This window comes from Ascaphus truei, chromosome 19, assembly GCF_040206685.1.
Source record: "Ascaphus truei isolate aAscTru1 chromosome 19, aAscTru1.hap1, whole genome shotgun sequence".
NCBI classification, from domain to species: domain Eukaryota; kingdom Metazoa; phylum Chordata; class Amphibia; order Anura; family Ascaphidae; genus Ascaphus; species Ascaphus truei.
In genome coordinates, this window is record NC_134501.1 from 20,561,886 (window position 1) to 20,583,716 (window position 21,831).

Here is a 21,831-nt window from a genome sequence, read left to right on the forward strand (position 1 = left end):
TTCTTCTACCCCTCCCCCCCCCCCCCCCCTCCGTGTCTCATTATGGATTAAAAAATAAGTATTTGTCTGTGAGTAGGTTACTGGCTCTACACTTCTGTAACCTAGGCTGCTTTGAAACGCTGTGCAATGCGGCAGGCATAACCTTATAAGGACATACTTGAAAACGAGAGGTAACTCAATGTATTACTTCCTGGTAAAATATTTTATAAATAAATTATAGGGATCCATGTTAAAGTGGACATGAAGTAAAGTTGACACTGCGTGCTCATATGCATGTCATTTCTCAGAATACCTGGCTGCAATTGAAGCATTTTATGTGAAAAGATAATGGAAAAAGGCACGGCTGCAGACCTGTGATGTGAATGTGCTCAAAAGTGGGATTATTATTTCCTATACAAAATAACCATTCAAACATACATGAGTCCTCTATAAAATGAGCCATTTCAAGAGACCAACCTTACAAATGGGTATGCGAGTTCTGTAGCACTGAAATGAAAGGCACACATCCTTGTAGGCAGCATACATTTAGGCCACCAAAAAAGTCTCAAAACAAAATACGAAATTGTATTAAATAGCAGACTTGTACAGAGCAGTTGATGGCACCAGACCACATGACCCACAACATGGAGTTAGACCCCTCAAGTAGAGCAGGTGTGCGTGGAAAAAAAATGTAATCACCTCGCTACGATAGGTACCCCGATACAAAGTTTTGCGATAGAGATCTGAGATATTAGAACAATAAGATAAGAAAGCTATGAGCAGACGTGCACACGTGTGTTCTGGCTTCAAACAGCACAAACACGTAAAGAAAGAAAAACTAAAATACATAAAGCCATTAGCACCAACGCTTTAACTGTAGGCAAACTACAAACCAAAACCATTAACAGGACTGCTTGCTGTAATATTAAGTAGCAGTGTGACAGATGCTTTATGGGAAGCTAGAACCAAAAGTGGACTATTGTATTGAGGATCTACTAACATTTCGTCTAATGTAAAATGGAAACGTAGGAAGAAAATCTCAACGCACATTGGTTTAAACAATTTGAATAATTGCTCCTGGATCTGGGAGACTGTTTACCATGTGTGTCATGTTCTTCTAACCAAGGCACAAGGGATTTTCAGAGCAATTTTCTCCAACCTTCAATGGAAAACCCCAATGATCATAACGTCTCAGGAAAGAGAAGACTTCAAAGGCACATGCAACAATTACACTTTCAAGCTGCTTGGAACTTCACATTCCTGATGTTGTTAACTCTGCAGGGTAATTTTCTACATATACATTCATCCTGGGTGGGTATAACTTTCACAGCCCTATTAAATATTGCTCCATTGCTATCGAATTACAGAATAAAACCTTTACAGAAGAGAATACAGTAAATGTTACAAAACTGTAAACATAGGGCATTGTGTTTTTAAACAAGTTCTCTACCTCAAGAATGTTATCACTTAGGCTGCGCTTAGTGTGCCGGCGACGCTGCTTCAAAACAATTGTATGGATGCTGTCGCGTGCCCTTGTAGGGGACGCGACAGCGCTACCAAAATCCTTGTAGTCACTAAAATTTCAGTGATTGGCCTATAAGCCAATCACATACCCCCTCTGCCTTCCCCCTTGCTGACATCTCTCCCCTTGTAGCCAGCGATGTCTCCAAACTGGATTAGAACTTTCGCAATGGCAACGGCGACAGTCGCGTCGCCGGCACTATAAGCGCAGCCTAAGACTGCGCCCACGCTGCGCGCACTCATGCTTTGCACGCTCACTTTAATGTAATCTAATGAGCATGACACGCTGACAATTCGTGTGCGCACGCACACGTAAACGTACACTTGGCAATGCTCAGCGCTTGGGGCGACATGGAAAATTGATTTCGAAGCGCCCAGAAAGGTCACATGACCCAAAATTACATCACGATAGTTCCTTCAATAACACGCCCTAATCCAGCCAATTAAAAGCCCCCTCCCTTAAACGCCACGATCCCCCCTCGCAAATTGCAGGAGGACAGCTGAGCACTCATGCTTGAAGAGTTGGTGATGTCACTGCTCAAGCATGAGCGCATTCAGCGCTAGCGTGGCCGCAGCCTAGGGCTGCCGTGACAAGCGCTTGGCACGCTCACTCTAAAGTAATCAAATTAGCATGGCCACGCTGACGCTGCACGTGCTCAGCAAAGCTAAGCGCTTGGGGAAACACGGAAAATTAATTTTCAAGTGCGCTGAAGGGTCACATGACCCGTCAGCAACCAAATCAGCACCAGTCAATGCACACAGCCGAGCGCTCATGCTTGAAGAGTTGGTGACGTCACCGCTCAAGCATGAACGCGTTCAGCGGCAGCGTGGCCGCAGCATAAGGCTTGTTTTATAGTTCTTGCTGCTGCGCGTGCGGGTGACCGGCGTTGCGCGTGCACGTTTAGTTGCTAGGGTGCAAGCGGTGACGCGCGCAGATAGGGGGCGTGACTGACGTCACAGCGTTAGGCCGTGCTGTGATTGGCGACGTGGCAGCTGCGCGAAAAAACAATTTTATTGTATTTTCCCTGGTCTGCCGCGCCCCCGCACACGGCTGTGCGCGCGCCCCAAGTATACCAATGTCTGGCTAACACAGTCAATTATAATTGACGCGCGCATGCGCGCACACTATTACACGCTTAAAACGCATTCGTTGGAATGCACCCAAGCAAAATCAGCGTGAGGCTGGGAGAGCCACCACATACACAGAGCTATCACAATTAGAGGGGTGGGGGGAAGGGAGTCCAACTCGAAAAATATTAACAAGACCTCATATTTACTCCATAAATGTTGTGCCCCCAGAATCGATTTGTGGAACTGTCCATTTAAAACAACGCCGCAACCTTTAATAAAGACCAACATTTCAATGCTTTTTCTTCTTGTGCCTCTATTTAGATCTGGTTAGTTCAATCTGATCAGAGCACAGAATCTTGAATTGTTATTTTTGTTAGTGTGCTGGGTACATAATCCCTGACCTGATGTGCCCCGTGACCCGTGTACCAAGAGGTGCACTTCCACACAGCAAACCATGCGTCCAGGCTGCATGCTCTTTTGAGGCCTTAATACCATCATATGCAAACGGTCGTTATTACAGAGTTGCAGAGAGATTACAGCTGAACACCAAGGACTAAGAAGGACCATTCATGAATTTATTCATGGCCTCTTACCTTATGAGGAGTTTTAAATTAATCTCCTTGAGCACCATTTCAAAACATAATTTCATTAGACGCACGTTCACCTTAAATTAAAAAATACTGTTACAAATCAGCAAACATTCAAATAATGCCTTGGACTTTATATCTCAGTTGCATAAAAAAATAATTATAATATATTATTATAATATATTATTATAATATATTATTATAATATATATATATATATATATATCTTACCTACTCACCCAAACCAAAATGCAACCTTTTTCTGATCCCGCGATTTTACATTTAAAGGGGGAAACAAATATTTCAAAGGATGCAGGGAATCAAACAGACCCCCAAATTAAATATTGCATTAAATACAGCAACTTGGCTGTCACAAAATTAATTTGAAGTATTTAGCCAACAAAATAAGCTTGTAAATACCAACAGTGCAGTTATTCAAATAAACATTTATAGCCTCTGTACTAGACAAGCATCCTGTCTTCATTTAAAAAAGCGTAGGTTCCCTGCAAAGTGTTCCATTATGTCAGGGGCAGCCAACTCCAGTCATCAAGGGCCACCAACAGGCAGGGTTTTAAGGATATCCCTATTTCAGCACAGGTGGATCAGTCATTGACTGAGCAACCTGTGCTGAACCAGGGATAACCCAAAAAACCCGGCCTGTTGGTGGTCCATGAGGACTGGAGTTGGCCGACCCTATATTATGTGAGTTTCCTGATACACATACTAAAAACAGAAAGCACTATTAAAAAAAAAAAAACACAAACAAAAAACCACACACCATTACCAACACCTCACCTTACATCGCCACTATCCTGCCATTCGCATACTTCTTTATACGTGCACATCCACTGGTCAACAAATACTAGCGGTGTTAAAATGTGAAGATTAGTTCATTCTAGCACGATCCTGTATTGCTCTGACCGCAGAATGAGTAACAGATCTATAAGAAATGGAACCTGGTACATTATAAGCAGTCGCTGCCACACACATCACCTGCTGCTATAGCAACAGAGGAGCAAATCTAAAGCTAAACTATACAATTCTAGAATTCTTAATAAATAAAAAACAATAGCATACAAAAGTTATTAGAACACGTTCAAGGACGTGGCTTGAAGTCAAGAATACAATACAAAGAACGCAGTAAATAGTGGTTTTTTGGCTCTTTGGAAATTTTCAAGTACATTACAGTATTCAAAACCGCATAAAAATTCCCTCATGGCAGGTCTGAGAGTTTACCATGTAGAACATTTAAATATTGAAAAGCAGGTGAAAATAATAATATCGCAGAAAAGCGGATAGATACGTTGATCAGCAGTGAATCCACTTGGACATACACAACTTTCCCATGTGAACAAGAGGAGTCACAATTTATACCGCACTTGAACACTGGTTGTGTAGTTAACATAAACCAGGGCAAGGGATTTTGCCAGAAACATTCGCAACAGAATCCCCCACTTCCCTTTTAGCTGAACTGGCTTGTAATGCTACGCCTCAGCATCCCCACCCCCCCCAGGAAGGAGTTTCAATCCCAAAACACAACCAGCTCCACAAACAATACAACAACTTCCTTGTTTAAAAAGCAAGACTCTATTCTTTAGTCCTACAGCAACACTAAGGCCTTCAACAAATGTTCCTAATTGAGGATGGGGAATGATTTTGCTGGATTTTTACTAGATCTGCTGTATTTAGATAGGAGCATTTGTAAACACATGTATACTTATTATTCATTTATAAAATATTTTACCAGGAAGCAATACATTGAGAGTTACCTCTCGTTTTTAAGTATGTCCTGGGCACAGAGTTAAGACAAATAATACATGGTTACAAATACAGTTACATAAATGAACAGGGTATACATTATATACAAGACATTGCATGCACAGTTAAAGAAAATATATATTATAGGCGTATGAAACCGTTACAGACCAGATTAAAATGTGAGACAGCCTAAGGCCTGGGACCCGGTGCGCCCGGCGGCGCGGGTGGCCACACTTGAGTTCCCCACCAGCAGGGGAATCTTACCGAGCCGGTGCCGGTCCCGGTCCCCCCTGGCTGCACAGCTCACTACATGCTGTGACGCGTCAGCCGCTACGGGATACAAGAGAATGGTGATCCCTAGCGTTGACGCGTCACGTGGTGTGGCTGTGAGCCAATGAGGAGGGGAGGCTTCGGGAGGAGGAGAGGCTTCGGGGAGCGGGGAGGAGTGTGGGGGGAAAGCAGCGCGAGTGCCTGTCTGTGTGTGTGTATGTGTATGCCTGAGTGCGTGAGTGCCTGCCTCTGTGTGAGTGTATGTGTGTATGTGTATGTGTATGAGTGCCTGCCTGCCTGCGTGCGTGTGAGAGAGTGCCTGCGTGTGTGTGTCTGAGTGCCTGCCTCTGTCTGCGTGTGTGTGTGCCTGAGTGTTTGTGTGTGTGTCTGCGTGTGTGTATGAGTGCCAGCCCGTGCCCGTGGAGGGAGGGGGGGAGAGTAGCAGTAGTCAGTAGCAGTAGTCCCCCTGCTCAAGCCACGCCCCCCCCCTCCCAAACCTCCCACTCCCGCCAACCTCTCGCTCCGGCTCCCGCTCCCTACAGACCGCATATCGCGGTCTGTGTCTGTCAGCGCCCCGCCTGTCTGCAGTGCGGGAGCGCTGACGGAGGGAGCGGGGCCTAAGCCTTAGATTTGAAAGAACTTAAACTGGTGGTGGATGTGAGTGTCTCTGGTAGGTTGTTCCAGTTTTGGGGTGCACGGTAAGAGGAGGAACGGCCGGATACTTTGTTGAGCCTTGGGACCATGAACAGTCTTTTGGAGTCTGATCTCAGATGATAAATGCTGCATGTGGTAGGGGTGAGGAGCTTGTTCAGATAGCTGGGTAGCTTGCACATAAATAATTTAAAGGCAAGACAGGAAAGGTGAACTTTGCGCCTAGACTCTAGTGATGACCAATCTAGTTCTTTGAGCATTTCGCAGTGATGTGCGTTGTAGTTGCATTGGAGAACAAAACGACAAATTGAATTGTAGAGGGTGTCAAGTTTGCTAAGGTGGGTTTGAGGTGCCGAGCCATATACTATGTCTCCATAGTCAATAATTGGCATTAGCATCTGCTGGGCGATACGCTTTCTGACCAGGAGACTTAGGGAGGATTTGTTCCTGTAAAGTACTCCAAGTTTGGCATAGGTCTTGGTTGTCAGGGTATCAATGTGCATCCCGAATGTTAAGTGGGAGTCAAACCATAAGCCCAGGTATTTAAAACTAGTGACAGGGGTTAGGGTGGTGTTAGCGTTGGTTCTAATCAGGAGCTCAGTCACTGGGAGCTTTACAAATTTAGTCTTGGTCCCAAATACCATTGTTACAGTCTTGTCAGTGTTTAAAAACAGTTTGTTGTGGGAAATCCAGTTTTCGAGTCTCAAAAAGTCAGACTGAAGTATGTGTTGAAGGTCAGAGAGGCTATGGCTGTGTGCATATAGGATTGTGTCATCTGCATACATGTGTATTGAGGCTTCCTTACAAGCTGTGGGAAGATCATTATTGAACACTGAGAAGAGTAGGGGCCCCAGAACAGAGCCTTGCGGGACACCACAGGTGCTATCCAGTGGGTTGGAGTTAGAGCCTGAGATGGACACATGTTGGGATCTACCTGATAGGCAGGACTGAAATCAGTTTAAAGCATGCTTCCCTATTCCAGAGCTCTGGAGTTTGTTAAGCAGGATAGCATGATAGCATAGTTTACTAGACTATAGAGTCTGATAAAATGTTCTGTGGCATTGCAGGAACCTCGTACAGGATTAGAGAGAGTCAAAAGAAAGGCTTAGAATTCCCAGGCATTGTACGAGGACTGTTGCAGCACGATGCATTTTTGTCTATTTCTTCAAATATGTGAAGTGTTCACTGCGCCTCAAAATGATTGAACTAAAATTTTGTATCGTGAATTCTACCACCCCAAAATAGGAAGGCATTCACAAATCACTCAAGTGTTCTCAACCATCGCACAAAAAGAACAAAAATTGACAACTCATTAAAATTACGATCACGACATTTTGTACAATTTGCCATTGTGCTTTTAGAAGATAGGTTTTCATATTTGGTCCCAGATCCTATTAGAACACACTTTAAACAAACCTTAACATTATAGACAGGGCGCTAAACACCTTTAATGAAAAACAAATATACATCAGGCTCAGGCCTTGCTCTTCAGATCCGCCTTTCTGCAAATGTTTAAGTTCTGTTCTTAGTGTTTATCCCATATATATATATATATATATATATATATATATATATATATATATATATATATATATATATATATATATATATATATATATATATATATATATATATATATATATATATATATATATATATATATATATATATATATTATATATATATATATATATACTAGCTGAGAGCCCCGGCGTTGCCCGGGATGTTTGTGGTGTGGGTGTGGCATTTGGGTGGGGAGTGGTCCACGCGGCCCATGTGCGGTGGTAGTGCTGCTGTGGCTGTACTGATGGTGATTGTATTGGTGTGCTGATTTGGGAGGGTTTGGTGCTGATGTGGGGGTGCGGATGTGGGTGTGCCGATGGGGGAGGTGCAAAGGTGGCGATGTGTGGGTGCTGATGGTGTTGATGGGGGCTGGGAATGGTGGGGAGGCGAGAATGCCAGTGTGCTGGGGGGGCATACCGGTGTGCTGATGTGGTGGTGCTGGGGTGTGTGTGTGTATACATGTTTGTGTGTATACATTGTATGTGTGTGTGTGTATACATGTGTGTGTGTGTATGTGTACGTGTGTGTGTATACACGTGTGTGTGTATACACGTATGTGTGTGTATACACATGTGTGTGTGTATACACATGTGTGTGTGTATACACGTGTGTGTGTGTGTGTATACACGTGTGTGTGTGTGTGTATACACGTGTGTGTGTGTGTGTATACACGTGTGTGTGTGTGTATACACGTGTGTGTGTATACACATGTGTGTGTGTGTATACACATGTGTGTGTGTGTATACACGTGTGTGTGTATACACGTGTGTGTGTGTACACATGTGTGTGTGTGTGTACACATGTGTGTGTGTGTGTACACATGTGTGTGTGTACACGTGTACACATGTGTGTGTGTGTGTACACATGTGTGTGTGTACACGTGTGTGAAGGGGGGGGAGGTGGTGGGGAGTTGGGAAGGGGGGGGGGGGAGGTGGGAAGGGGGGTGGAGGTGGTGAGGAGGTGGTGGGAGGTTGTAAGGGGGGAGTGAAGGGAAGGTGAAGGGGGGGTGAAGGTGGGGGTGGAGGGGAGGTGAAGGGTGGGGGTGGAGGGGAGGTGAAGGGGGGGGTGGAGGGGAGGTGAAGGGGGGGGTGGAGGGGAGGTGAAGGGGGGTTGGAGGGGAGGTGAAGGGGGGGGTGGAGGGGAGGTGAAGGGGAGGTGAAGGGGGGGGGTGGAGGGGAGGTGAAGGGGGGGAGTGGAGGGGAGGTGAAGGGGGGGAGTGGAGGGGAGGTGAAGGGGGGGGTGGAGGGGAGGTGAAGGGGGGGGGGGTGGAGGGGAGGTGAAGGGGGGGGTGGAGGGGAGGTGAAGGGGGGGTGGAGGGAAGGTGAAGGGGGGGTGGAGGGGAGGTGAAGGGGGGGTGGGGGGGGTGAAGGGGAGGTGGGGGTGAAGGGGAGGTGGGGGGTGAAGAGGAGGTGAAGGGGGGTGGAGGTGAAGGGGGGGTGGAGGGGGGGTGGAGGTGAAGGGGGGGTGGAGGGGAGGTGAAGGGGGGGTGGAGGGAGGTGGAAGGGAAGGGAAGTGGAGTGAGGGGAGGTGAGGGGTGGGTGAGGGGAGGTGAGGTGAAGGGGGGTGAGGGGAGGTGAAGGGGGGTGAGGGGAGGTGAAGGCCGCTCCCTCACCCGTCCGGCCGCTCCCACGTGGATCTGAGGCGGGAGGCAGCTTGTTGTGGCCGCTCCCCCGCTGTGTCCCGGGCGCTCGCTCGCTCCGCTGACTGTAGCGGCGCCGGGGGGGGGGGGGTGGAGGGGAGGTGATTTGAAGGGGGGTGAGGGGTGGGTGAAGGCCGCTCACTCACCCGTCCGGCCGCTCCCACGTGGAACTGAGGCGGGAGGCAGCTTGTTGTGGCCGCTCCCCCGCTGTGTCCCGGGCACTCGCTCCTCCGCTCACTGTAGCGGCGCCGGGGGGGGGGGGGGGTGTTTGAAAGCGCGGGAGACACGGGGAGAGGAGGACGTGCGCGCGGGTGTGGAGGCTGATTTCGGGGAGGAAGAGGCGGAGGCGAAGGCGGGTATGTGAGCCCCCCCCCCCCCGGGTTATACAATGCTGCTAATGTACACCCCCCCCTACTGTGTGTGTGTGTGTGTCCCTGTGTGTGTGTGTGTGAGAGTGTGTGTGTGAGAGTGTGTGTGTGAGAGTGTGTGTGTGAGAGAGTGAGAGTGAGAGTGTGTGTGTGAGAGAGTGAGAGTGAGAGTGTGTGTGTGTGTGTGTGTGTGTGTGTGTGTGTGTGGTGTGTGTGTGTGAGTGTGTGTCTGTGAGTGTGTGTGTGTGTGTGGTGTGTGTGTGTGAGTGTGTGTCTGTGAGTGTGTGTCTGTGTCTGTGTCTGTGTGTGTGTGTGTGTGTGTGTGTGTGTGTGTGTGTGTGTGTGTGTGTGTGTGTGTGTGTGTGTGTGTGTGTGTGTGTGTGTGTGTGTGTGTGTGTGTGTGTGTGTGTGTGTGTGTGTCCCTGTGTGTGTGTTTGTGTCCCTGTGTGTCCTTTGGGCCGTCACTCCGCCTCAGGCCAATGAGAGGTGTGCGGGGGCGGCCCAAGGGACCAATGAGATTTCCCCTAGGGACACCGGACATCCAGCAGGCAGGCAGGCTGGCATGCATGCATGCAGGCAGGCAGGCATACAGTGCTTTCACTAATATAGTATACTAGCTGAGAGCCCCGGCGTTGCCCGGGATGTTTGTGGTGTGGGTGTGGCATTTGGGTGGGGAGTGGTCCACGCGGCCCATGTGCGGTGGTAGTGCTGCTGTGGCTGTACTGATGGTGATTGTATTGGTGTGCTGATTTGGGAGGGTTTGGTGCTGATGTGGGGGTGCGGATGTGGGTGTGCCGATGGGGGAGGTGCAAAGGTGGCGATGTGTGGGTGCTGATGGTGTTGATGGGGGCTGGGAATGGTGGGGAGGCGAGAATGCCAGTGTGCTGGGGGGGCATACCGGTGTGCTGATGTGGTGGTGCTGGGGTGTGTGTGTGTATACATGTTTGTGTGTATACATTGTATGTGTGTGTGTGTATACATGTGTGTGTGTGTATGTGTACGTGTGTGTGTATACACGTGTGTGTGTATACACGTATGTGTGTGTATACACATGTGTGTGTATACACATGTGTGTGTGTATACACGTGTGTGTGTGTGTGTATACACGTGTGTGTGTGTGTATACACGTGTGTGTGTGTGTGTATACACGTGTGTGTGTGTGTATACACGTGTGTGTGTATACACATGTGTGTGTGTGTATACACATGTGTGTGTGTGTATACACGTGTGTGTGTGTATACACATGTGTGTGTGTGTATACACATGTGTGTGTGTGTATACACATGTGTGTGTGTGTACACATGTGTGTGTGTGTGTACACATGTGTGTGTGTGTGTACACATGTGTGTGTGTACACGTGTACACATGTGTGTGTGTACACGTGTACACATGTGTGTGTGTGTGTACACATGTGTGTGTGTACACGTGTGTGAAGGGGGGGGAGGTGGTGGGGAGTTGGGAAGGGGGGGGGGGGAGGTGGGAAGGGGGGTGGAGGTGGTGAGGAGGTGGTGGGAGGTTGTAAGGGGGGAGTGAAGGGAAGGTGAAGGGGGGGTGAAGGTGGGGGTGGAGGGGAGGTGAAGGGTGGGGGTGGAGGGGAGGTGAAGGGGGGGGTGGAGGGGAGGTGAAGGGGGGTTGGAGGGGAGGTGAAGGGGGGGGTGGAGGGGAGGTGAAGGGGAGGTGAAGGGGGGGGGTGGAGGGGAGGTGAAGGGGGGGAGTGGAGGGGAGGTGAAGGGGGGGAGTGGAGGGGAGGTGAAGGGGGGGGTGGAGGGGAGGTGAAGGGGGGGGGGGGGTGGAGGGGAGGTGAAGGGGGGGGTGGAGGGGAGGTGAAGGGGGGGTGGAGGGAAGGTGAAGGGGGGGTGGAGGGGAGGTGAAGGGGGGGTGGAGGGAGGTGGAAGGGAAGGGAAGTGGAGTGAGGGGAGGTGAGGGGTGGGTGAGGGGAGGTGAGGTGAAGGGGGGTGAGGGGAGGTGAAGGGGGGTGAGGGGAGGTGAAGGCCGCTCCCTCACCCGTCCGGCCGCTCCCACGTGGATCTGAGGCGGGAGGCAGCTTGTTGTGGCCGCTCCCCCGCTGTGTCCCGGGCGCTCGCTCGCTCCGCTGACTGTAGCGGCGCCGGGGGGGGGGGGGGTGGAGGGGAGGTGATTTGAAGGGGGGTGAGGGGTGGGTGAAGGCCGCTCACTCACCCGTCCGGCCGCTCCCACGTGGAACTGAGGCGGGAGGCAGCTTGTTGTGGCCGCTCCCCCGCTGTGTCCCGGGCACTCGCTCCTCCGCTCACTGTAGCGGCGCCGGGGGGGGGGGGGTGTTTGAAAGCGCGGGAGACACGGGGAGAGGAGGACGTGCGCGCGGGTGTGGAGGCTGATTTCGGGGAGGAAGAGGCGGAGGCGAAGGCGGGTATGTGAGCCCCCCCCCCCCCCGGGTTATACAATGCTGCTAATGTACACCCCCCCCTACTGTGTGTGTGTGTGTGTCCCTGTGTGTGTGTGTGTGAGAGTGTGTGTGTGAGAGTGTGTGTGTGAGAGTGTGTGTGTGAGAGTGTGTGAGTGAGAGTGTGTGTGTGTGTGTGTGTGTGTGTGTGTGTGTGTGTGTGTGTGTGTGTGTGTGTGTGTGTGTGTGTGTGTGTGTGTGTGTGTGTGTGTGTGTGTGTGTGTGTGTGAGTGTGTGTCTCTGTGTGTGTGTGTGTGTGTGTGTGTGTGTGTGTGTGTGTGTGTGTGTGTGTGTGTGTGTGTGTGTGTGTGTCCCTGTGTGTGTGTTTGTGTCCCTGTGTGTCCTTTGGGCCGTCACTCCGCCTCAGGCCAATGAGAGGTGTGCGGGGGCGGCCCAAGGGACCAATGAGATTTCCCCTAGGGACACCGGACATCCAGCAGGCAGGCAGGCTGGCATGCATGCATGCAGGCAGGCAGGCATACAGTGCTTTCACTAATATAGTATAAGAAGATATATATATATTATCACTGCATGACAGAATAAGTGGCATCTGTACCAATGTTAGTGCTTTGCTAGATAAAGTAAAAAAAATGACAATCTGCAGAAAACTACAAATATTAAGACAAAACCAAAATTCAAACAGATGCTACACCGCAAATTACCTCTATTGTGTTTTCAAAGTGAACAGAGAATAATAGTCTCTTGGGACAGTACTAAATTCATTGGCATAACAAAATAAAAAAGGAGGTATATTTAGGTAAAGAGGATAATTGAATTTGAAGTGTTCACTACAAAAGAACACAGACTCACAATTAGATCATACATTCTTTGATCACAATTTCTCTGCCAGCTTGATTTAAGATTTAATCCTCCTACTGAACCCATTGCTCAGTCAATGTATACTTCACAGCCCCTACTCCAGCTATCAAGGATGCTCAAAAATACAACAGAAAATGTCAAACCTGATCAGGTAGACAGACATGAAACCAGAACTACTTATATTCTTTTGAAACAGACGAATCACATTTAAAAATAAATCCAAATGACATTTCTACATATAGTTCCTGTTACTGCTGTAAAGGAACCTAAAAGCATAATTACAAAGCTAAAATTCCATCCAGGGCAGCAACTGTTTTATGCAGCTAGTAAGGAGGCCCAGTGCCGAAAGTAGGAAAAATCTCCAATTTCTCAACTCTGAAACAAGGATGCAAACAAGCCAGCTTCCTCTTGTCTAAATAATAACTCCGTGCCCAGGACATACTTGAAAACGAGAGGTAGCCCTCAATGTATTACTTCCTGGTAAAACATTTTATAAATAAATAGTCAAAGATTTATTTGCAACAACACAGAGGGGGGGAAAACCCCCTTTGAAGAAAGAACAGTATTTCAGGCTATATTTAGGCATTATAAACAAAATCAAAATTCTATAAAAGTACATGGTGTAGTGTACTAATAAGTAATTCAACAGTAATTAATCACACAGCACTTTAAGTAAACATTCTATCTTAATATCTTCCAAATCTGAACCAAAAATTATTTTTATAATTTTTCTTTTAGCACACACCCATTGTTGACTGTTCAAAAATAAAAAACAGAAAACCATGCATTTGTAATAAAGACGAGTCCGACACTGCACATTTAAAGATCACTTAGCATTTGGGGGCTTGGGGGGCAACCAAGTTAAGTTGAAACATATTTTTCCAAGTCAAGTCTGGTAAATAAGGGCACACTGCATTAGAACTACAGAAATGAAATGGGAGAGAATACCTTTCACCCACTGAGACACAAAAAAATGGCGCTAATGAACAATAAACAGAGAAATGCACACAGATTACCACCCTCACATCCACTCTGACCTACAAAGAAAGACGCACCACCCCAAAGCAATTCACTTTTACAGTGCATGTAATGCGGCACATGCTGTACATATGTGTTTGGTCTAAAGTTACACTGTAATTGTGGTCAGGAGGAGAGGCAAGATTTATCCATTTGCCATCTGCCTTTGTTGTGAAGTTCAAACAAATGTCTGAGAGTTGTGTGTAATCGTGCGTGGTGCTAACAAAGGTGATAAAAGCAACATCATTCAACTGTTCTACAATTATAAAAACAGGAGGAACAGGAATGATTTAGGCATGCGACATTTGGCAAGCCATGCAGCGTTCTGAACTGTACCAAAAAAGCACTACGGAAGAGATTCCCTAAACTCTGATGCCGGGTATCCTGCATTAACTTATTCAAAACAATGGCAGTCATGCTTCAATAACCCATATTGGATATTAGCGATCCAGACATGAGTGACCAGCAGATGAGAATATTAAACCAATTACAATATCAATGGCTCCTTGGTGAACACAGTTTCCTGAAGTTTGTGGTTCATTGATTAAACATTTAAAGGTGCCACTGGATACTTCAAAAAATATATATATATATAAATGTAACCAGAAAAGTATAATATTAAAGAAAAACAAAATGAGTCAACATAAGAAAAATGTTGGGATCCACTAAAACTAGTACACTCTGGGGAAAGGGGAAGAGAAAGGGGACCCTCGCATCTGCCTCTAGTATAAGAGATCAAATCTAAAACTGCAAGTATCGTTCAACGTTTACAGTAGTTGCAAGCGTCACTCACAAATGTCCCTTCCAAGACCAGTACTGACTAACAATCTGTAAACGTTGAATGCTCCTGGGCTCAAACAAGAAATGCAGAGTCCAGATGCTGAGCAGCAGAACACAAAGGAATGTACAAGCAATCTAACAGGGCCATTCACCAAGCCCTAACATTTATTCATGTTTGACTACCAATTGAAGCAGCAGTTCAAGCAATATCCTACATGGTTTTTTTTTGTTGTTTTTTTTTTTTTTAATAAATCAGTTCTGTACTATGAGAAATGTTTTAAAGACATTTTAATGTTTCTAACGTAGGAAGCATTCCCAAAGTGACAGCCCCTTCCACTTCTGATAGGCTCTGGCTCTTGAGCCCGCCCTCTCCCTAACAGTGCACCAATTGTATCTAATAACTGCCCAGTCAAATCATATTCCAGAACTACATTTCCCACAATGCTGTGCAAGAACTGAATTAAATAACCCTGAGCAAGCGATCGATTACAGGAGAACGGGTCGATCTGCAGCTTAGCTACTCACTTGTCAGTGTGCAGATTGTACATATTGAATGGGAAAAAATATATATTTTTTTTAAATGGCAGCTTGTACTGCAGCTTTAACTTGGACAATAAAAAGTTGATGGAATTTACTTGCAATGAAGAGGAATATGATTACTTTATACATGGCCCTTATTCTACTGTAGGAAACAGTATAAACAACTAAAAACTGCTGCTTTTAATGTTGAAATCACAAGTTAACCCAAGGGAGGGACGGGAGAGAAAAAAAAATGACACTAGACAAAATCAAGTGCCAAGATGAGCAGTATTAAATACAAGCAAAATTGCAGGCATGTTGAAGTTATGAAGACATTGGGTGTACAGCTCAGCATTAAGGGAGGAAAGGGGAAAGTCATGGGATAATCTCAGTGTGGACATGACTCACAGTGAGAAAGCACAAAGAAGTGAAGCAACAAGCTACTGTAGCAGAGCACTACAATCTCAATACAAACAAGACTGCACACCAACTTAGAAAACTGTGAGGAAGCAAGTTGTCATAGGCCCCGCTGCACACGCACCTTGCGTCCTGGTGGCGCGTGCACGTTGCTTCATCGCAATCTGTAGGCAGCTTATTTAGATGTGGGTGTGGCCAAAACGGGTCAGGGGAGAGTTAGGTTCGCTTTAAGGGGAGGGCGATTGAGTTGAATACGCTTAATTCTCGCACTTTTGCAGTAGCTGCTAATAATATGGTCTCTTTTTCCCCTATTCCCCTCTCCAAGTTCTTCAGCTGACCTAACTCCCATGCTAACATCTGCTGTGGCCTCCATAAGGAATCGTTTGATAGGTTATAAAAAAAGGAGGCGGAGAGGGAGGCCGAGAGGGAACCCCCCCCCCCCAACCTCTTGGAATAAAACTCGAGTTTGTCACATCATCCATCCCGTCCAAGTGGGTATTTTTATTATTGTGTCCTAATACTTTGTCCCAAATGCCTTTCCTTTACAATTTCTTCTCCTGGATTTGGCTCCGGCGATTTCCCCTCTTGATTGGCTCCCTGGTGCACCATGTGACGCGTCGCTGCATGGGATCACAATCCTGCTGTAACCCTTGCTGGCTGACGCGTCACAGTACGCAGTGAGCTAGGGAGCAAGTAGGCACCGGGGGGCTGCCAGGAAGGAGGCAAGGAGCTGGTGAGAGGCGCGCACGCGGCCGCCTCCTGCAGGGCCTGGCCTTATACAGCAAGAGGACGAACAGAGCAGTTATTTACTTGTGCAGTTTACAGGGAGAGAACTGGGATTTTAAATCTGATCTTTCAAAAATGCTGACCTTTGCATAAATTGTTTCATTTCTATGTTAAATATTCAGTTATGTGAAGAAACAGATAGAGAAGCATTAATAAAGTTTAGGAATAGATCACACCAAGTAACCTACCAAAAAGCAGATCCCAACTCCAAAATATCAATAACATTTTTAAAAAGTCTGCATTAGAGGTGAATGATGAATAAAGTTCAAAGTTACGCTGGTTTGCTTTGCTAAAGTTTCCTCGAATCAGAATGAATTAAGAAGAAATACCCGTGTTAGTGTTAGTCCAGTTACAATAATGCAGAATAAATAAGAACTTCAGTATTGGGTAATTGATACTTTTTTTTATTTGGACTAACTTGGATTGTAAGCTCTTCAGGGCAGGGACTCCTTTTCCTATTGTTTTGTCTGAAGCGCTTATTCCCATTATGTGCTATATATTATTTCATGTGTATTGTAAAGCGCTAGCAACCTGAATGGCTCTGTATAGAGATATATATACTAACAATAGATATTACAAGACAAGCTTTCAAGAGAACACAATAGATATTGAATCACCCAATACTGAATTACTCATTTACTGTGCACTTTCGAATCCTAACTAATTTGTGAAGCTGCAAAACCTTCTAGTGAAAGCTATTTGCCAAGGGTGAATTTCCAAAATTCACCTTCAATAGTTCATATATCTTTAGTCTGACAAAAATATAGATATACACGCACACACGCTCTTTGGTGCAGCATAATCGCCCAGGAAATGCTGCGACTGCAAGAGTCCTGAAATAAATTAAGTGTTCTTAGCTGTAATACAACAATATAGTTACTTCCAGCTCCCTCAGCTTTTGTCACATTTTTGTGCCAGATTCATTGTAGGAGAGACTTGGCTCAAGTGGAAATACATTAAAAAAAAAACACTTATGGTGATTTTAAATCAGTGTGATTGACAATTATACAGAAGATGTGATCATTGACTCGAGAAAAACTGGTAGCTCGCATCAAATGAGGTGGATAAAGAGAATATAAATATTCACTATGACCGAATTCCACACATACACAAAAATAAAAGATTATGTAATGCTGCCTGCAAGACTAAGTTGCAACAAAAAGGTGTGAACATGTGCACAAGATATTTTTACCAGTGTTTTGGCAGCCATAGACACTCAAGCTTAAGGCATAGCCTCAATTAACATCACATTTACTTGAGCAGATTATCCATGTCTCAATGCTCATTGGGGCAACTAACAAGTTTCAATGGAAAGGGAAAGTAAATTGCTGCACAGATGGAATGACTATCAACCAAATGTCAAATTTCATTTGAATAACCAAAGCACCCAAACAGAGCACCAAAAACACTGCTAACCCAGAGACTCTTTCCTACCAGAGCTTAGATTTAAAAAAATGCTGCTGCGTGTATATACACCTTACTGCAGTATGATCATCATCTCTCTATCATTTATACTTCATGCATCAAGTAAAAAATAATCTTTATGTCATCAGGAAGCAGGGTGTTTCAATAATTGAAGATGCCAGTTGAGAGGCTTAGTTTGGTTTCATTATGAATTTACAATGCAAGTCCTCTAATATGCCCCCCCCCCCCCCCCCAAAGACATTGAGGTCAAAATACTAAGAGGTTTTTCCAGGAACATTAATTAAAAATATATTTTTTTTAAATGGGGGAGGGGTGGAATGTTCATACTAAATACTCATCCCTATAACTGATAAATAAAATATGCAGATGTAAAGACAGCCAAATCATAGAGCAGACTTGCATGTGAAGGTTTCCTTTTTGTAGATACATAGTTTGTGTACAAACCAGAGGTTTGTGGGGGAAGCTGTTCATACATATATATTTTCAACTCCCAATGTCTGTGACCAAACCAGTAAACATCCTCTACTTGCAGGGAACACATTTTCAATGTCTTGCAAAGTCGAACACATCTATGCAGAAAGGAAAGCTTGTTTATAATCCGAATGAACTATTTTCAAATCAGAATCAATATCCTCCAAGGGGAATAACCGAGCTAATTTTCCTTCCATTGGAGGCAACCACCTAAGCTTTGTTTACATGAAAAACCGCCAGCCAGGCATTTGGCTCCATTAGCCCCAACCAGAGGAGAAAAGCATACCATAATGGCAAAGATGAAAAGACACTACCACCCAAACCGTGTGTGCAGGATAACCGGATAATATGTTTACAATCTTGGGATCACACGTTAACCTCAAGCTCCGGACACTACTTTACAACCTACTTTGCAATTTAGTGATAAGTGCGAAGAAAAACCTGGCCATTAGTTTTATGTTGCATGGATTCGATATTTTTTCAGTTTAACATTTTTCACGGTGGGTTGTTTAGATTGCCCGATCGTTCAAAAATGGACGCCCATATAACCGATATCCATAATTGATTTGTATTTCACACAGCACGTGATCTGTATGACATTAGAAGAAAGCAGTACAACAAAGCTGCTTGGTGGATGATGAAATAGGGAGTAGAAAGTCCCCATTCAGGAAGACATCAAGGTCTGACATGGTTCAATAAAACCAACCCCTTGATAAATTCTCCCACACTGCATATCCACCTCGCGTAGTGGAGTCTTATTTACTTTACTGTGTAGTATATTTGGCCATAATGAAAGCGAGAATAAAATACTGTATCTGGTGATTACTTTCAACACTAACAAGTAATGTACATGAGTTTCTAACAGCAAAGAGTCCCTGCTCCATACAACATGAAGAAGAAAAGCCACCTAGTTTTGATATGTCATTCATAATACCCATCCCAAACACGAGATGCCCGTAACAAACCAACTCATACGAACGAAACAGGACAATCACCACAAGAAAAACGCACGTTGATATAAAACAAACACAGCAATGCCAAGATCACATGTCACACGTTAACAGGCACCACATTGATGGCAAGTTCTTTTGGCCAGGTATGTTTAGAATGGTGCTAGTTATCGCTGTATTATCGCCCACAAGGGGCTGCATACACTGCACGCCCTGTGAAAATAAAGAGATGTAATACACAAGGGCTCACTCTGACCACTCACTACTTACTATATACAAAACATCCTAACAACTCTTATATGACCCCCCCACCCCCAAAGAACCGAACAACTCTTAATTGCCCCCAAAGACCCTATAAACCAAAAGGTCTCAAACTCGATCCTCAAGGGCCACCAACAGGTCTGCTTTTATGGATATCCCTGCTTCAGCACAGGTGGCTCTGACTGAGCCACCTGTACTGCAGCAGGGATATCCTTGACACCTGAACTGTTGGTGGCCCTTGAAAACTGGGAGTTGGCCACCAGTCTTTGACAGACCACTGTTTGAGCCACCTGTGCTGCAGCAGGGATATCCATAAAAGCTGGCCTGTTGGTGGCCCTTGAGGACCGAGTTTGAGACCCCTGGTATAAACTCTGGCTGTATGCACAGCACACCTCCTCCCTGGGTACCATCCTCCCAGCAGTCTTTTAGGGAAGGAGTGGTTCTCACCCCCACCCCACTATAACCCGACACTCACCCACCTGCAGTTTGTATATTTCTGCGGGATTAGGGCTTCTTGGTACGTACTGTATGGTTATTATTTCTATGAACCAGTTACCCCCCCCCCCCCCCCACGAGCTGTCTCTACAACGGGGGTTGGTGTTTAATGCAGTTGATGGGGCCCCCAACCCCTGCAGTCCCCTCCGTATCCCCGGGTGTCCTTACCAGGTGTCCCCGCTGCTGGGCGCCCTGCGCTCGGCTAGTCCTTAATCCCGAATCCCTGGCTGCAGCTTCCCGGACCGGTGTTGAGGAGGAGGAGGGGAGGGAGGGAAGGCCGCGAACTGGCGCATGGAGTTCGGCGGCGGCCTACCTCTCCCCCCCCCCCCCCCCCCCTCCCTTTCCCCTCCTCCGGTAACCGGGAGAAGGGGGCAGGGGGGGAGAGGGAAACAAGTGGAGGCCCGATCCGGGGCGGGAGAGGAAAAAAAATAAACACCACGTCACGCAGCGAGCCGGGGCCAGCGCCTCACACACCGAGTGACAGGATCACTGGGGACCCCGCTCGGTAACAAGGCCGGTCACCGGATGAGGGGGAAACCAGCGAAGGCTGCGGGGGAGGGGGGACCGGACACTGGGGAGAGGCTGGGGGGTTCCCGGTGTCGGTTAGTCTGGGGGAGGCTGTTTCCCAGTTGGGGAGGGGGGCTCCCGGTCTCGGTGCCGCCTCACAGGCCGCTCCCGCGCGCACCCCCGGTCACTTCCAGCGCGAGCCACTTCCACGCGCCCTTTGACTCCCTCGAGCGCGCGCGCACACTGTGAGAGCCGGAGGGGGAGGGGGGGTGGCGACGTGACGCGCGCTCCGATTGGCAGCAGTCTGTGACTCGCCCGCGGCGATTGGTGGGCTGCACCCGGTGACGTCGGATAGATGCGGAGGAGCCAGGAAAAGGGGAAGAGGGCAGGGTTGGGTTGCCATTGGTTCTCGGGCTTCCGGCCCTGTGTGTTGTTGTGTGCGGTTGACGTCAGGAGACGGTGGGCGGGAATAAAGCATGGGCTTCGTGTATTGGCCGGCTCCGGAGGTGTCAATCTGTGGCGTCGCGTGCTCTGATTGGTTGTCTCTTTATTCTGTGTTTGAATACAGGGAATGTTATCATGCTGCCCCCCCCCCCCTTCCAGCACTGAGAATAAACATGCTGCAGTATAAAGCAGGCAGAGTATGACTGCTCCAAACCTCCAACCATGCAAACCGTGACTCATACATTAGATTAACCCATCCCTCTATTTCCAGCACAATACTCTGGCATGTGTTTGTCCCATATAAATAAAAAACATCACCAGAGATGACGCTATGCTCATTTGCATGTCATTTCCCACAATTCCTAGCTGCAGTGGAAGCATTGTATGCTCAGAGATAATGGGGAAGGGCAGGGGTACGGACCTGTCTGAGACTGGAAATGTGCTCGCACGTGATATTTTTTATTTACTGTACACTGCAAGGGGGAGGGGTTTGTGTCACTTTTTTACCCACCATAAATTGTATACGGCTGCGTCCTCACTGGCGCTGACCGCGCTCTTGCTTGAGAGCGGTGACATCACCAACTCTAAGCATGAGCGCCGGAGAGCGCACGCCCGCGCATGAGCGGGGACATCTACATAACAAGTACAAGAAGAAAAAGCGGCAAGCGCCGAGCGCACAGCAAGCTCAGCGCCAGCGGGGATGCAGCCTAATGTGTGGATGAACCCCATATAAATGAAAGTAATAGCACAGGATACAGATTTGCCATAAAGACACAGAAGTCTTCATTAAAAAATAATAATTATCACAGCAGCAGAAATGTGTTTATTACAAATATTTTCCCTATTTATCCCAACCATCTTCTAAAGTTTTGCAAATGCATTTAACACGGGCATGTGCCGTTAGAGCTTTCATTGTATGACCCGGCTCTGAAAGCCCCATGTCGTCATCACAAATGATATTTGCATCTTCTATCTTTATATATTGGGATTTGATAACATAATATTTCATATTAAGTGCACTCCTTCCCTTTTTTTGAGTATCCTCATAAATGATGACTTAAACAGAAGCGATGGTACAAATGATGTCACAAGCAAAACATTAACAGAAGACATT

The 21,831-nt window shown here is 46.8% G+C and overlaps 1 protein-coding gene across 4 annotated transcripts in view; it reads right to left on the reverse strand.

Moving 5' to 3' along the window:
- The window catches only part of ANKRD11 (ankyrin repeat domain containing 11), a 155,036-nt gene extending 134,442 nt beyond the window's left edge, over nucleotides 1-20,594 (reverse strand). For 2 of the 4 annotated variants that reach the window (XM_075576806.1, XM_075576807.1), the window contains exon 1: nucleotides 19,935-20,594. The gene's annotated coding sequence lies outside the window, so the exon portion shown is untranslated. Of the gene's footprint in view, nucleotides 1-3,953; nucleotides 4,099-19,934 lie in introns of all 4 variants that reach the window. The other 2 variants (XM_075576805.1, XM_075576804.1) reach the window with 2 other exon arrangements.
- Between the last annotated feature and the right edge of the window lie 1,237 nt (nucleotides 20,595-21,831).